This window comes from Canis lupus, chromosome 1 (genome assembly GCF_003254725.2).
Source record: "Canis lupus dingo isolate Sandy chromosome 1, ASM325472v2, whole genome shotgun sequence".
NCBI lineage: Eukaryota > Metazoa > Chordata > Mammalia > Carnivora > Canidae > Canis > Canis lupus.
Window position 1 is genome coordinate 10,790,131 of NC_064243.1, and position 18,026 is coordinate 10,808,156.

The 18,026-nt window shown below is 37.7% G+C and overlaps 1 long non-coding RNA gene across 1 annotated transcript in view; it reads left to right on the forward strand.

Annotated features, from left to right (window-relative positions):
- The first annotated feature begins 976 nt into the window (after positions 1-976).
- LOC112645262 (uncharacterized) overlaps positions 977-18,026 on the forward strand; it is a 30,592-nt gene continuing 13,542 nt past the window's right edge. Inside the window, exons 1-2 of the long non-coding RNA XR_003127022.3 lie at positions 977-1,109; positions 2,355-2,516. This is a non-coding gene — a long non-coding RNA (uncharacterized LOC112645262). The remainder of the gene's footprint in view (positions 1,110-2,354; positions 2,517-18,026) is intronic.

The window sequence follows — 18,026 nt, forward strand, 5'->3', positions numbered from 1 at the left end:
CTCACATCATACACAAAAATAACTCAAAATGGGTTAAAGACTTAAACGTAAGGGCTGAAGCCACAGAACTCCTAGAAATCATAAGGAAAAAGCTTCCTGATATTAGTCTTAAGGCTTTGCTTTGTTGTTGTTGTTGTTTTTTTTAAAGATAGGACCCCGGGGATCCCTGGGTGGTTCAGCGGTTTAGCGCTGCCTTTGGCCCCGGGCGCGATCCCAGAGTCCTGGGATCGAGTCCCGCGTCGAGCTCCCTGCATGGAGCCTGCTTCTCCCTCTGCCTGTGTCTCTGCCTCTCTCTCTGTGTGTCTCTCATGAATAAATAAATAAAATCTTGAAAAAACAATTAAATATAAAAAGGAAACCTATGAAATAGGCAAACATTTGCAAACTATATATATATATATCACATATATCATACATCAAATCACATATATATAAGATTAATATATTTGGTTATTATCCAAAATATATAAGGAACTTGTATAATTGTTACATTAATTAAGCAAGGAGGCCCTGAGCCTGAGCTGGCTTTAACTCCTCAGGAAGCAAACCCAAATCTCAGCCTGTAAAAAGCCTCGGGGTCAGAAACCCAAACACTAAGGACAACCAATCAAACAAACGGCGTATTAGGATTTAAGCTAGAGCCGTTCAAAAAAACCTTACTTTGCTTCTGCCTTTTCCCAGAACAGCCTCCGGAGAGGCTCCGGGACTGCAGCCGGCCCAGTGTTGATCCAGATGTGCTCATGGAAACTCTTAGAGCGTTTAACGTGCCTCAGTTTATCTCTTCGCAGGTCTGGCACCAGGAGAACACGCCGAACGGGCCCCCCAACCACACCCAGGAGCCGAGGGAAGCAGGTGCAGGCGCCCGGGCCGGAGGGCTCCAGGCTTTCCCGGTGCGGCCTGGATCCCAGCTCACCAGCTCCTGCAGCAGGAACTGGTCTGCAACCGGCTGAAACCGGCTGGAGGCTGACCTAGCCTGAGGGGCTGGTCTGTAACCAGCCAAACCCGGCTGGAGGCCGACCGCGTCTGCTGTGGGACCAGGTCCCGCCGAGAGGCCAGAGGGTGCAGGGTCAGCCGGCCCCTTAGGAAGCGTCCACAGTGCCAGGTCTCAGGTGAGAGACATTTGGATGGAGGCACAGCAGGAGCTTAACCTGCCTCAAAACCCTGAAGTACAGGTGCCCAACACAGAGCTTCGAACCTCCTAAGAAGCGGGCACCCGATGGAGGCAAACCGGGCTGGAGCCCCGCGAGCCAGGCCTCACCACCGAGGCAGAGGGCACGTTAGTGGTACCCACCCACCCCACGTCTGGCACCCCGGGAACCTGCTGGGGCCACTAACCCTAAACCTGATGCTGACCCTACCCTGACCCTAACACTAACCCTGACCCTGACCCTGACCCTAACCCAACCACTACCCCTGCTGGGGCCCCTAACCCTAACCCTGACCCTAACCCTAACCCTGACCCTGAACCTAACCCTAACCCTAACCCTAACCCTAACCCTAACCCTAACCCTGCTGGGGCCCCTAACCCTAACCCTGACCGTGACCCTGACCCTAACCCTAACCCTAACCCTATCCCTATCCCTAACCCTATCCCTAACCCTAGGGCAGGTTAGCCGCCCCCCCCCCCCCCCCCCCACCGTCTGGCGCCCGTGGGGACCTGCAGGCAGCCGGGAAAGGGGCGGGACCTGCTAAGGGGAAGCGTCAGCTCTCCTGGGTCTCCATCCTCGGGGCCTGGGGAGGAAGGGAACAGGTCACACGGCCCTTCTGTCCACATTGGCTGGGGAAACACTGATTGGGTCCTGTCTCTCCCAGGGATAGCTGTTGCTTTTTTGTTGTTGTTGTTTTTCTCGTCTCCTCTTGAAAATCTAGGCTTTGGCAACTGTCAGCTTAGGGGACCCCAGAATCTATCCAAACAGAAATGTGGTTGCACCCTACTTGGGGCTACGTATGGTTGAGCAGAAATGTGGCTTGCACCTCATTTGTGGTTTGGGTTCTATGGACTATGCCAGCTCTCGGGAATTGTCTGCTTCCTATCTTTGGTTATCTTTAAGAGTAGCCTGGATCTTGGAAGAGTGTCCTTTTCACCCTTTTGGAGGACCCTCTTTGCACCTATGGGTTTGGATGTACTGCCAGGAATATTTACTGTTGGTCTAGGCTGAAACCTAACAAGATACTTGAAAGCTTGTTGTCATTGTTTAAAAGTATCTCTACGGTGAAAAACTGACCAAATTGGAAGGGGGGATTTGGAATCTGATGGGAGCTTGTTATTTATTTTTTATTGAGGTATGATTGACCTGTAACATTGTATTAGTTTCAAGTGTACACTGTAATGATTCGCTGTTTATACACCCTAGGAAATGATCACAAATCTGGTTACCATCCACCATGTAAAATCACGATTTTTTCTTGTGATGGGAACTTTCAAGATTGACTCCCTTAGCAACTTCACATATGCAGCTCATCATGCTATCAATGACATCCTGATGATGATCAATGACATCCTGATGATTTATTCTGTAAGTGGAAATTTGTACCTTTTGACCCCCTGCACCCATTTTGCCCCTCCCCCAAATCCCCTAATCTGACAACCACTAATCTATTCCCTGTATCTATGTGTTTCATTTTGTTTTGTTCACTTGTTTTGATTTTTGGATTACACATCAAAGTGAACTCATATGGTATTTGTCTTTCTGTGGCTGACTTCACTTAGTATAAAACACTCAAGATCCATCTATGTTGTCCCCAGTCCCAGGGGCAAGATTTAATTGTTTTTTATGGCTAGGTAAAATTATATATATATAATTAATATATATATTTATTTATTTATAATGTACATATGACTATATAATATGTAATAATTATGTAATAATTATATATCACACCTTCTTTATCCATTCATCCATTAATGACACTTAAGTTATTTCCATATCCTGGCTATTGTAAACAAATAGTGCAATGACATAGGTGTATATCTATCTTTTCCTAATTAGTGCTATCGTTTTTTTAGATAAATGCCAAAAAGTGGCATTGCTGAATTATATTGTTCTATTTTAAATAAAATTAAAAAGGAATAAATAAATAAAAACTATTTTAAGTTTGTTGATTAAAGGCAGGCATACCTTTAGAATGATTATCAGCATTAAATATAATATTTTCATTCTATCTAGTTTTACTAAAAGTCAAATAGGCTTATGTTATTGGTGCAGATCCTATGGAAAATATTATGGAGGCTCCTCAAAAAATTGGAAAAAAAATAACTACCAAATTATCCAGCAGTCTCACTTCTGGGTATATATCCAAAGGAAACAAAATCAGTATTCCAAAGAGATATTTGCACACTATGTTTAGTGCAACATTATTCACAATAGCCAAGATATGGAAACAACCTAAAGGACTTTCTGAAAATACACACATACACAAACACACACAGCAGTGTGAGTCATAGCTCTTCCATATATTAGTGTGTAAACAAATGAAAGTTATCTGTGAACTTCAATTTTCTTCTTTCAACCATGTATGTATAAATATTAAATGTGTATTTTGGGTCAAGTATATTATTTAAGGCAGATAGAAAGATGTATAGGAACGATACATTCTCCAGTCCTAGTCAAACCAAACCCAATACAACAATCACTTTATTTCTTTCAAAGAACCTGAACAGATTTCACTTATTAATTGCTAATTTTAATTCCAGTTTTTAATTATTTAAGTATTTTGTGTATTTTATTTTATCAAACATAACGTGCCGTTTCTAAAGAGAGTTACACATTGCTTAACATTAGAGTTAAGCATTTCCCCAGTACTTCCTTGACAACTAGTGAAAAGCATATTTATTGTGACATTATCATTACCTCATTAAAAGTTTTTATTCATGGTCTTCTAATACTTTGCATAACTGAAAGAAAAACATCAAAATGTACTTGGGGTTAAAATTTCTAGGCAGAATATAAAAATACAGAAATAGTCTATGTGAATATTTAATTTTTAGAGAATGTTTGCCATCAATATTAGAACTATCTATGCTTGAATTTAATGTTGACTTGATCGACTCTGTAAAAGTAAAAACTAAAGCTGATATTAATTTTTTGCTAATTCTGTTATACATGCAATTCATAGATTTCAAGAAAATCTATTAAAGTTACTTTATAAGCATTTTATTCCCCTTTTGTAACAAGGACTTATAAATTCCAAAGCTATGTTTCACATACATTTATAACTGTCTTAATTTATAGAGTTTGAGAAGAGAGATTTTCTATCTACATTTGGAAACCAGGGAAAAATTTTATAGCATTAATCACATTAATGAGTTAAGACTGAGAGGAATTCTGCTTACCTGATTGTTTCATCATGGAATTTTCACTATTTGCATTTGTTTCTGGTCAATATCTGCTGTCTATGGTACTGAGAAACCTTATACAGCCAGTAATGGTCATGCAATGATTCTGAACTGATCCAGAAAATTTGATCCAGATTTTCCTTTGTCAGCATATCAGAGTCAGGGGTATCTCTTAATCTTTGTCCTACATGGACCTAAGCAATTCAAATAACTTTGTTGCCTTTATTTTATCAGAGTTTAATAAAAAATTGAAAATTATTTTCATTTTCTGCCTGCCAGTACTCAGAGTATAAAATATTTTATGAAGTGAGTGGTATAATGCGTCATTTCTCTGTTTTTATGTTTTATAACATTAATCCGGGCAGCCCGGGTGGCTCAGTGGTTTAGCGCCGCCTTCAGCCCAGGGCCTGATCCTGGAGACCCGGGATCGAGTCCCATGTCAGGCTCCCTGCATGGAGCCTGCTTCTCCCTCTGCCTGTGTCTCTGCCTCTCTCTTTCTCTGTCTCTCTCTCTCTCAGTCTGTGTGTGTCTCTCATGAATAAATAAATAAAACCTCTTTAACAAAAAACATTAATCCATGCAAATGCTGGTATTTCAAAATGTAAAACTCTTCTGTAATTCTGCTTGGTAAAATACTGGAGATAAAGAACCTTGGTTGGAGAGGGCGACAGAAATAAGAGCCTTTTTATATCAAGTGCTATCTGAGGTGCTATCCTTAATTTCTCAAAATCTTTCCCTCTACATTTTTTTTCATTGTCAAACACCTGACTATGAAGCTGCAGTTGAATTTTAAAAGTTTTTAATATATTAATTGCAAACTTAAATGTTTATTAAAAGCCTCAGATCAGGGGTCGCCTGGGTGACTGAGTCAGTTAAGAACCGTTGGCTCAGGTCATGAGCTCAGGGTCCTGGGATGAGGCCCCAGGCTGCCGTGGGCTCCCTACTGAGCATGGAGTCTGCTTCTCTCTCTCCCTCTACTTCTCCCCCACTTGTGTTCTTATGCTCGCTCGCTCTCTCTTTCTCCCCCCGAAATAAATAAAATCTTTAAATCAATAAATAAAAACCTCAGATCAAACCATCTTTAAATTAACTGCAGTAGTACAGTTGTTTTTGATATCCAAAAAATTTTGCACCATAAATTTTATCCCTGTCCTCCTGGAAGAAGACAGCTATAATCTCTTTGATTGTTGCTTTCTAATACAAAGTGAAAATTGGGGTTATAATCCTTCAAGTGAACAGCACAGTTGCTCTAAACCTTGATAGAACAAGATCTTACTGATAGTATCAGTCACGTATTTTAGGTAATAGATCCACAATACTCTTAAAATGCTCTATACCTATAAATCACAACAGAAAAAAAAGTATTTCTGTGGGCATGTTTATACTGAGTATATATGTGTGTAGATATGAGGTTATTTGCTTGTTTATGTACTTGACAAATAATCTGGCCAGGCTGCTTCTAGAATTCTCTTGTTTATTTCAAGATTACTTAGGAACAATATGTATCTAATTGATTATGTTCTGCATCCTTATCATTTACAATTGGTTTCCTTTGATAGTTGAATACAAATACCTAGAAAAAAGGAGAATGCTACACTTATAAAGCTTTTCTTCCTTTAGTTCTATTCAGTTACTACCAAAAGACATTTTTTGTACATTATAATGACAGCCTACAATATCCCAACACAGATTTCCGTATTATTTTAGCAAGCATTAAATGTTTGCTTAGTTCTAATTATTTTAATAAGATTGATTCAGCTACTATATCTTTTGTGGCTCTTTTGTTGTTAGATATTTTTTTTTTTGAAAATAAAGTGCACTATAGGAAATTGATTTCAGTTTCAATAGAAAGGTACCTAATAGATATGCAGACAATGAAAAAGAAAACTAAATTAAAAGATCCATTTTGAAGACAAAGCTTGTCTTTGAATTCCCATTTATAATCCATTATTTTTATAACCCTGTGCCTCTTTAACGAGTCTGAGTAACAGTCTGTGAATTTTGCCTGAAATCTGGTTCAAATGCTTTTCACATTTGAAACATATTTTACAACTGTAGAACTCAGTTAAACATATTTAGCCACTAATCTATATCACAATGTACATTGACCATTAAATAGATCTTAGATAAAATCTGGGGTGATTTTACTTTAATCGGTGATTCTATAAATCCAGGAATTAAATAAAATTGGATTAAACATAACAAGTATTAATAAGGAGTAAGAACAAGTGAAAATAAATTATTAAGGGGAGAGAGAGAGAGAGAGAGACAGTGAGATAGAGTTCTTTTACATTCCAAAGAAGGAGTCTGAATTTCAATAAAGGTGAGTAAAATGTAATGTAGCAAGAACTCTTCACAGACCTTTTAGCATTCAAATTATGACATGCATGCTGCATGGTGCAGTTTTACAAGCCTGCAAAATAGTAACATTAATGGCCCAGCATCTTTAAAAATCATAAGTCTGCAAAATGATTCACTTGCCACGCATATTGAATATTAATAGCATCAAGTAGTTCTGTTTATTAACCTTTTACGTTAATGGTCAGAAATGAAACATGCTGAGAACAATTGCACGACAGAAGGGGCAAATGTTTCTGACGACTGTTGGGTTTCATTTGACAGTTAATAAAAACCATCAAGTACATATTATGTTAGATTAGCCGAGATCTGGATTCCATATGACAAGTCATTATTATTAAAGGCAAATGGAGGGTATTTTCAAATACACCCTGGAGTGAACTAGACTAAAATATGATGGTGCACTCTTGAATGTCAAGGACATTTTGTGCAGTGTATAATGGAAAACCACATGTAATGTGCAGTTTGGGAACTATTTCATGTTCCTCTGAAGACCTCAAAGCATCACACTGAATATTTTATTGGAATCTGTCACACTCTACTATAGGTTCAAGTGCATAACAAATATTTATAGACAATCATCATTTTGATGACAGAGAGAATGTGTCAGAGCTAATAGCATATGAGTAAGTGTGTAATGTCATACTCTTTCTATTCTCTCTTCATTTTCTTTTACTTAAAAATAATCAGCCCAGTTTTACAAAATCTATAAGTCACTCCCTGTTAGAAAAGCAGAGTTATGAATGACTGGGTGATTCTTCAATAATGTAGTCAGTGATAACCTACGATTCTAATTGTGCCTTCCTAAATGTCAGTTATACTCATTAGGAAGTGTGAAGACCATTGGGAGAAGGACTGGTTTTGTTTAAAGAATGTAGAACTTTTTAAAGTATGCAAATATTGGTAACCTAAGAAGTAAGTGCTTTGTTACAATACAGAAAACCTAAAATTTGACTGGAGATACAGTATTGTACAGTATGAGACTTTTTGTTTATAAAAAGAGCAAAGAACTTGGAATCAGAAGACCCAAATGAGATTGTGTTCTCTATCTGCTGTTTAATATATGACCAACCCTAAGTAAATGGCTTAACTTCTCAAAACCTGGTTTTTTTTTTTCAATTAATCTCAATTCAACCTACCTCACAAATTTGTGCCTATAAATACATGTAAGTGAGAAATTTTATAAACTATATGAAGTTAAGGAAAAGAAACAAACTGTTATTTTTTTTAAAGATTTATTTATTTATTTATGATAGACATAGAGAGAGAGGCAGAGACACAGGAGGAGGGAGAAGCAGGCTCCATGCCGGGAGCATGATGCGGGACGTGATCCCTGGACTCCAGGATCGCGCCCTGGGCCAAAGGCAGGCGCCAAACCGCTGAGCCACCCAGAGATCCCCAAAATTCATTTAAGTAAGGGATGATTTGTGAGCAAGGGTCATCTAAATTGGAACTCCTTGACTACTAGTTGTGTACTTTACCAACTAGTTGAGTTGATTTACCTAGATAAGTAAAGTTCTGTATTTCCATAATTATATACCTAAGAGGTTCAGTGTTATAGTTCTGTTAAGCCACTAACTAATAAGACTCTTGATGCACCCCTATGAGGAAATTTTAGAACAAAACAAGATGTTAACCTGGTATGTGTATCACTCTGGGTTCTCCACAGAAAAAGAACCAATACGATACATATATGTAGGATTATTATAAGGAATTGGATCACAGGTATGGAAGCTAAACAGTCCCAAGATCTGCAGTTCATAAGCTGGAGACTCAGGAGTGTCAATGCTATAGTTCCATTTGAGAACCAGAATAAGTGATACTGTAAATTCCAGGCCAAGTCTGAGTCCAAAGGCAGGAGAAGACACGTGTCCCAGCTTTTATTTAAAAGTAATCAGTCAAAAAAAAAAAAAAGTTATCAGTCAAATTTTACATAATCCACAAGTCACCCCCTATTGGAAAATTAAAATCATGGAAAAAAGCAAACAAACATAAAATCATGAACTACTGGGTGATTTTTACCCAGTGAAGCAGTCCACCAATTCAAGTGTTAATCTCATCCAGAAGCACCTCACAAACATCCCTAGAAATAATGTTTAACCGAATGTCTAGGCACCCTATCCGGGCGAAGTTTCAGTCAAGGTGACACAAAAAATTAACCATCACAGTAAGGACAAAAGTAAGAAGAATTTAAGACACAGCATTGAGAGAGGCAAAATAGTTCAGGACTAAGGAAAAACAGAATCCAACCAACAATATATGCTCTACTATCTTCAGTTGTAAATCGCAAAGACATTGCATTTTTAATCTCTCCTATAGAACCCTGCCAATGTCACCACCAGGCCTGCCCATACTACTTAAGTATTGCTGTGTCCCTTTTGATTTTATGTTTACTACCAACACTCTAATTCAATTGGCCATCATCCATTAATTAGACCCAGTGCCTGTGCCTTTGACCTAGTTTCCTGTGTGACTCTTGCTGCTATAATCCATTTTCTAACCATCAGCCAGATTGATTTTTGTAACATATATATCGGATTGGTCAATTAAAGTAATTAGTGCAAGTTCTCCATTGTACATAGAACAAAATCCCATAGTCCTATAGTGACCTACAAGAGCCCTGAATGAACTGGTTGGTTCTTACTTTCCTCTCAGACCCTATTTTATACTTAATAACTCTTGCTATGATAATATTAGCCTTCTCTTTTTTGGGGGGAAATTCTGCAAATTAGTTCTTGCCTCAGAGTAGTTACAAAAGGTGTGCCTTTTCCATGGAATGCCCTTTGCCCCATTCATCCCTAAGCTAACTCCTTTCTATCTTTAAAGGCTTAGCTAAAATGTACTTTTTCAGAGAGACTGCCTATGTCAACATTTTCTCAAAGAAATTTCTTGTTTACAGTTTGTTTATTTTTAAAGGTTTTATTTATTTGAGGGAGAGAGAGAAAGCAAGCCTAAGAGCTGGGGGAGGAGAGAGGCAGAGGCAGAGGGAGTAGCAGTCTCCCCACTGAGTACAGAGCCTGACTTGGGGCTTGATCCCAGGGTCCTGAGATCATAACATGAGCCAAAGGCAGACACTTAACTGATGGAGCCACCCATGTGCCCCTAGTTTACAGTTTTTATTGATCACTATGAGTTAGACACTGTTCATAAAGAGTATTAATTTTTCCAAATTATCACTTGCTTCCATTGCCAGTTTTTGTATATACCCTTTTATAGTCAATTTGGACAGGTAGAAATAGATGGAAACTAGTAAAGGGACACCTGTGCTATAATATCATCTCTCTTTGCTCTGTACTAAGTTGGCACTAACTCTAGTAGCAAATGTAATATTTCACCATTAGTATGAATATTTTGATATGACAGCATGGTCATGAATAAAATGTTGATTTCACATTTTCTTTAGTGTGTAAGAGGCAAAATTTCATAAATATTTTACCATTCATCAAAGTGAATCTTGACATCAATTTATTTCATAATTGAAGTTATTTTTTTTTTATAATTGAAGTTATTAACTAACTTCAATATATAGCATTCTAGTAAATTTTCTTATGAAATAAAATCCAAATGAGGAAAAATAACTGAAAATGAGAGCAAATATCTATTCTGAATCCATAATTATCATCGGTGTGTCTAACGGAGCTGTATCTTGTAAGTGCCTTTCTGGAGCTGCTTTTTCACAAATGGGTAGAAGTAAGTGGTGAATGTTCATTGAGACATAAAACTTTCACTAGTAAAAAGTCATTTGGACTCACTGCAAACTCAGGACTTAATTGTCTACACAAAACTATGCACACACTTGATGCCGGCTGGTAGAAATTGTGAACTAGAACCCAGCAGGTTTGTTTATTTAAAGGATATAAAGACAAAAATAATGTATAGGAATAGTTGTTTTAATGGGCCAGGGATTCAATATGAAGGAGAAAAAAATGGCTCTCTAGAAGAGGCACATTAGGATAAAACATTATATATAGAGAGACACACATATATACATACCTGTAGAGTAAAACTCAGTCTGATGTGGATTATATGTTTACATAAGGAAGGTACTTGAGTGATAAAAATCAGTTTCCCTTAATCTTATATTTCAGTTGTCATCGAGGTATGCCCATAGAAAAAGATAGAGTGTATTCCAGTTTGTAATGACAAGATATAAATGATTAACCCTAAATGATGAGGAAAGTTTAGACTATATAAGAGAATAGGAATACTCCAAGAAATAAGTGAAATTTCTGAAGCATAAGAAGATGTTACTTTGTTTCCTATATCAGAGGGAGAAAATCCATTGGTTCAGTTATAAAAAAAAAAGTTCAGTCAATCAGAGCATAACAGCCTTTTATAATATTTATCTCAGTGTGGTACAGAAACAATTTGGGTTTTAGATTTCACAATGCCCATGTATTTTTATATATTGCTATTACAAGTAATCTATTTTGTAACATTCTACATAAATAATAAGCTGTAACTTTAAATTCATTGTTTCCCATACTTGAGTTACAAGTTCTTTTAATTTGTTGATGAAAATTGATGGATCAAAATGGAATTTTGATGCTAAAGCCTCAGGTCATAAAATGCTTCATTTACATATCACATAGAATAGCACTTTCAATTTTTGCATTATTCTAAAATGTAACTGAGTATAACAACATTATTCTTTGCTGCAATGGAAGTAGCACAGTACATTAGCATGATTGTGGATTGATTAGATTTCATTCTACATTGATGAGTCAAAGGAGACAAGCAAAGGAAAGTGTGCTGACTCTGAATTTATGAAATGGTGAGTAAAACACTGTCCGTTAACCAAGCAGCAGTGAAAGTTATTTCGAGTTCCCTGAGAACCCATCCTAAATTCTGCATTGTAACTACCCTAGGACAGTGAACCCTGAATAAAATAAAATCATAAAACTTGTATATCTCAATTACAGTGATGAGGGGGTATTACTTCAAAGAAAATAATGTTACCATTTATCTCAAGGAAAACAAAGTACGTCAGTCAGCTTTACCATGAGATACTGAGACGCTGTGCTAGGAATGTGATACAGAAATCAAAACAGCACGACTGATATTTTGCTGATCTCAAATCTGCATGAATACAAGGCTACTCTAGTTTACATTAACATTCAGTAGTAAATTTTTGAACACTAATATATGCCAGCCACTGTGTTAGGCTCTGAGGATACAATAGTGAGCAAGGCTTTTTTCATATTTTATGTCATTGTCAAGTGTGACTTAATTTCTCAGCAAAAATTGACGATTTTGGCACCTTCTTTTCTATGTTTTTTTCTCCTTTGGCTTCAAGGTCATGGCAATATCTTGTTTCTTCCTCTAATGTCTCTGACTTTTATGTTACTGTCTCAATAAATATTTTCTTCCTCTTCTCCTAATTTTAGACTTTCCAGAGGTTTTTCCTCAGAATAGCTCCCAATAGTCATATATATAGCTTTGGGTCCTGATCTATGTCTCAGGCTCTGATTTACTCTTGATATCTTTACCCAGATATATGACTTAATGGCATTCCAAAAGTGTGTGTGTGTGCGTGTGTGTATGTGTGTGTGTGTATTTCCCACAAAACGTGTTCTTTTTAGTTCTATAACTGGCCCCAGTAACTTTTCATTTGCTTTCAAATCTTCACAATCAGCTTTGTATCTCAACCCTCCCCCATTCATTATTTACTTATAATTTTTTTTCCAGTTTTTTTTTGTTGTTGTTGTTGTTGCTGTTTTAATTTTTATTTATTTATGATAGTCACAGAGAGAGAGAGAGAGAGAGAGAGAGAGGCAGAGACACAGGCAGAGGGAGAAGCAGGCTCCATGCACCGGGAGCCCAATGTGGGATTCGATCCCGGGTCTCCAGGATCGCGCCCTGGGCCAAAGGCAGGCGCCAAACCGCTGCGCCACCCAGGGATCCCTATTTACTTATAATTAATTGTTATGTGTTGTAAATATCATCTAATTTCCACTCTCAAGGACTCTATGCTAATCAAGTCTTAAATAGTCTCACTTCAATATTTAAGATACTAAAATATTAGCGCTGCATTACAGATATTATTTCTTCCACCTTTGATCTGGTCATCTCCACTCTTCATGTATGAAACCCGAAGGTAGGCACCTGGGTAGCTCAGTGGTTGAACTTCTTCCTTTGGCTCAGGTTGTGATCCCCAGATCCTGGGATTGAGTCCTGATGGGGCTCCTCGCAGAAAGCCTGCTTCTCCCTCTGTCTATGTCTCTGTATCTCTCATGAATAAATAAATAAAATCTTAAAAACAAAAACAAAAAACCAAGGTAGTCATGTTCCTTCCCTGAACTTCTAAAATACATTTTTTTTGAAAAATGAACTTATTGGTGCCTGTCTCCTGAAATAAATGCTGTTTTCATTATAGCATCTAAGACCCTCTGTTTTATTATTATCCTGTGTTTTACAACTCACGTTATCAAGAACTGTGAGGAGTCTGAAAGTTTACCCTTATTTCTAGTAGTAAGTTAGCCTGCCACAGTTCCACATGGATGCTGGAAGAAAATGCATAATTCCAGGGTCAGAGAAGAGAACTTATTACTCAGGGCACAGCAGGGAGCATGAGTTATGTTTCTGTGCCCTCCAAGTCCCAGGGCAGAGGTGGACAGGTCAGTTGGATGTTGTGCACACAGGTGGCTTGCATCATAGCAGAGAAACTCTTGAGTTTAGGAAATCTTGAGGTTTTTAAGGAGGAAATACGAAACCTGTCCATACTTTGCCTGAGATAACATAGTGTCTGTCCATCTCAGTTAGAAAACAAATCTGTTCTCTGCCCTCAGTGGGAGACAATATCCTTATCTTCTAAGGATAGTTGTTATATAAATATCTTCAAAGGGATAGGTCAGAACCCAAGAAGTTAAAAGACATGAAGAGCTGCAAGGACCTGCTTAACATTGTCTACCAACACATATATTTCACTCTATTATCTCCCTCTCTGTGAACTCTGATTTTATACTATCAGGGATGCTTGTTAAGACAGAAATTAAATGTGACTAGTGAAGTAGTGAATTGTTGGTGTGATAAATGTAAATGTAGCAGCCAGGGTTTCTTTGTTACTACCTGAGTCACTTGTTTTTCTGTTTCCCTGAAAAGCTTAAAAAAAAAAAAAAAAAAAAAAGAACAGCCTATTGACAACAAATATATCATTCCTATTTAAAATTGCATATGAACACACACACAAGTTATCCTTTAGTTAATTACAAGGTCATGGCAGGAGTAAGGGTAGAACAAGGCAAAATATGGAAGCCTGATGGTACCAGCAGCCCTGCCATTATCCCCATCAAAAAGCAATGTGAGATTTTGTTCTGGGAGGAGAATGATCAAAGAGACCCGGAAGACTTCTTGAAGAACAGTGATCTTTAGTCAAGTGACAATAGCCAACTTGAGGAAATCTCTATAATTAGGAAAAGGAAAACACATATAAAGCCGTATTATTTACTCTTACCTCCTATTCCCAGTTGTAGATTCCTATAAGCCCAATCTAATCAGAAGCCAGAGGAAATGGGAGCCTATGAGTGCAATCCCATAGATGAGTTGCTCAATCCATAAATGGTAGTGTTGGTTTCGCATTCCAAGGCATCCATGTGCAAAATATTTTCCTGTCACATGCAGATGACCAGCTTATGCACTAAGGGGATGGTGAAATATTGATAGTTCAGTTGTTTGAGTAGTAGACAAATGAGCATCAACCACAAGATCATTCTTGAGTCCATTTATTATCATGCATTGTCTTTTTCTCTGCTACTATTGCCTTTTTGTAAATAGACTCGCTGGGTGGTTGTTAATGGTAACTTGACAAAGCTGTTGACTTAAATTCACAGAGAAGGTAACTATTTCCCTGATTATTATAAGCACCCACTCTTGGAGATGCCCTGTAGGTTGTATTTATGTAAAACATGAATATTTGTTCATTTTATGTTGTTCCAAGAATTCCACCCAATATACTTAATCCACACCTAATAACCGCTTTCTCCCAGTCCCTGACTTTCCTGCCAATCATTAATCATCCATTAGTCAATCTACTGCTATCTGTGAATTAGACTGTTCTCATACATAAAGGGCACAAACAAAATTCTATTCATTGGGAGACCATCACTGTGTTTCAAGGCTATTCTTTATTAAAGCAAAATCAGCACTTTTTCTCTAAAGATTCTATTTATTTTTTGAGGGAATGAGCAAGAGAGACAGCACAACGGAGGGGTGGAGGGCAGAGGGAGAAGGAGAGGGAGAGCCAACTCTGGGCTGGATCCCAGGACCCTGAGATCATGACCTGAGTCTAACCGAAGGCAGATGCTTAACTGAGCCACCCAGGTGCCCAAATCCGCACTTTCTACTGCAGGTCCTTACCAGCATATCATACAGATCCCTCTGTTTGATGTTTTTTCCTCTTTGAACTTGCTCTAAGTATTCAAAGTAAAGTTACAGATATGGGTAAAAGATGATATGTTGAAGTAGTAAGAAAAAGGGTCATCCGTCATGCAATTTGTGGGTACTTTATGGATAAACTCAACTTTTTCCATCTATATAACATGCCTATTTTATAATAAAATACCAGTGCTCTGCATGTCCAAATATGTGGTTCCGTGGGCCAGATGATATCCAATGTGTGATTGACAATTTCAATATTGCATAGTTATATTTTGTCCTATGATCACATGTTCAGCCTCCACTAGGACCTAGGAGTTGGTCTAGAATTGCTTTAAAGTTAAATATTAACCATCAAATGAGGGGTTAGACTTAGGAACTTGAGTGTACTTTGTGATTGTCCTGTTAGGACTCCTTGCCAGGACTTTATTCTGCATTTCTGTCTGCCTCCCACATTGTTGGAACTGTTAGGTCATAAGTTCCAAAAGATATGGAAGCTCATACCAGTCTAGATTTTCTGTGGTGTCTGTCCATGCTTTGGTTCTCATTTAAAACTGGCAACCTTGCAGGTCATTGTGCATGTAGCTTCTAGAAGCAAGTTCATATGTGATATATGCTGCCTTTCAAATCCAAAGAGATCCACTAAGAATTGTGTCTTTCATCATGGTAGGTAGACACAGCAGCTCGGTTCTTATTTTCCAATGGTATCCTAATATTCATACCAGTAGACTCCCTAGAAATGTCACTGGATTTATCTTCTACCTTTGGTCAAACATACATAGATAGGCCCTCTAAAGCCCTTCTACTCTTTGCTGACCAGGTCTAAATAGCATAATGTTATTAATGTTATGGATCAGTGAATTTTTCTGTGGTCTATCTGAATGATAGAAGCTTCTATTAAATATATCATGATGATGAGTAGGAGGGTTGACCTAGCACTGAGTAATATATTAAAAATATACTCTTGTCCCTGTCATGAAAATGAAAGTTTTGTGATCTCATTGTTTGAAATGGAAAAGAAAATACCAGTGGAAAGACTTTATACCAGCTGCTACAAATTGGACTGATTTGCTCCAGTAAAGATACCACAGCTTCAACCAAAGTTGCGATTGGCAGTACCACTTAATTAAGTACTCGATGATTGGGGATCCCTGGGTGGCTCGGCGGTGTTTTTTTTTTTTTTTTTTTTTATTGTTTTTTTGGCTCGGCGTTTTAATGCCTGCCTTTGCCCCAGGGCGCAATCCTGGAGGCCCGGGATCAAGTCCCGCGTTGGGCTCCCGGCGTGGAGCCTGCTTCTCCCTCCTCCTGTGTCTCTGCCTCTCTCTCTATGTCTATTGTAAATAAATATATCTTTTTTTTAAAAAAGTATACAATGATTTGTCATTTTCTTTTTTTTTTTTTTTGATTTGTCATTTTCTACAACCTATCTGAATTTCCACAGCCTATAAGAGAGAAGTTAAATGGAGTTGTGGCAGGAGTCACCAGTTCTGAATTTTTTAAGGTCTCTATTAGTTTTATTAGTTTTTATAATCAATCTGGACGTTCAGAATAGTTTTTTTTTGTTGTTGTTGTTGTTGTTTACTATTTGTCAGGAGTAGCCAATTCTCAGAACTGCCTCTTAGTCCTTCCCACATTGATAGAACTCGTTTTGAAACCAATAAAATTACTCTGGTACCTATAAAATATATCTATTCCCACTGTGTATTCTCTACCAGGGCACTGACCATAGGATAGGTCTATAGTCCCACTATATCTACTATTAGACTAATTTGGGCCAAGACACAATTAGATGCCTGACCTCTTCCTCAGCCATTTGTCTTCATTAATTGTTCCTTACTCTGAAATTAATATAAGGACAGGCCTAATATTAATATCAATATAGAGTTACCCCAGAGGTTTGTTTATTTCTGCATTTGTAGAAAACACTCATTCTTTTGAAAACTTTAGAGTAAATTCCTGCTCTATATCTTTCCCCTCAGGAACTCAGCCTTCCAATCAATGTAGAATCTAGTAATCTCCAAAGTACTTAAATTCAAGAACTGAGTAAGACGCAGTATATCCCCATTATAGTGACAGTAGTTATGCACTTGCCCAAAAGTCTTAAAAATTTTCCTTGTAAGTACGTCATGAAAATCATAGAAGGCTAGGCAATAATTTAATTTGTAAGTGATCTGAAGAAATATTAGCCACAAGAGTTCCCTGTGCATCCAAAACTCTGAATCCTATTTCAATCCTGTGGTTTATTGTAACAGCCTTGTCTCTGATGCTGAAATACCAGCACCTGTGTCCACCGCTATGGCATGCCTTCATTTCCAGTGAGATCAGGAAAACTAATTCCATGTAGCATCCCTCCTTCCTATCTTTGGTTTATGGAATTCATCCATGAACACAGCTGAGGATTAATTTCATTAAAACTTTGTAATACATACACTCGGAACCTATGCTTTGCTCTTAGCCATATTAGGACTTCAAAAGTTAAAGGTCTCCTTACAAACTTTGTCTTCAACGTCTTTCCTTAACAACTCATTTTCCCTGTGTCTGCTACCTCTGACTACAAAGAGACTGTTGCCTTAAAAACTTAGTACCACTGCCACTTAATGTCACACTGCCTTGCCTTCCAAGTGCTCTTCATTCCATATTATAGCCAGTGATATTCTGAATAATTTTGTTGGCATAGTATGGAATAGATTACATACGTTTTATTTACTGAAGCACAGAGGTTAATTAACTTTCCTTTTCTTTTTTCTTACAGCATTTACTTTAGAAAACTTCTAAGTAATCTGTCTCTTTGAAATGTATGTCAATATTTTAAAAGCTAAATAAGCCTCTTGCCAGGTTAAAGACCCAGAAATACCTTTATCATGGATCTGAGAGTCATGGCTTTGAAATATATCCATCAAAAAAGATAGTGCAACTGCTTTGCCCAGTTTCTGAGGGAAGGTAGGAGCTTGGCTTCAGT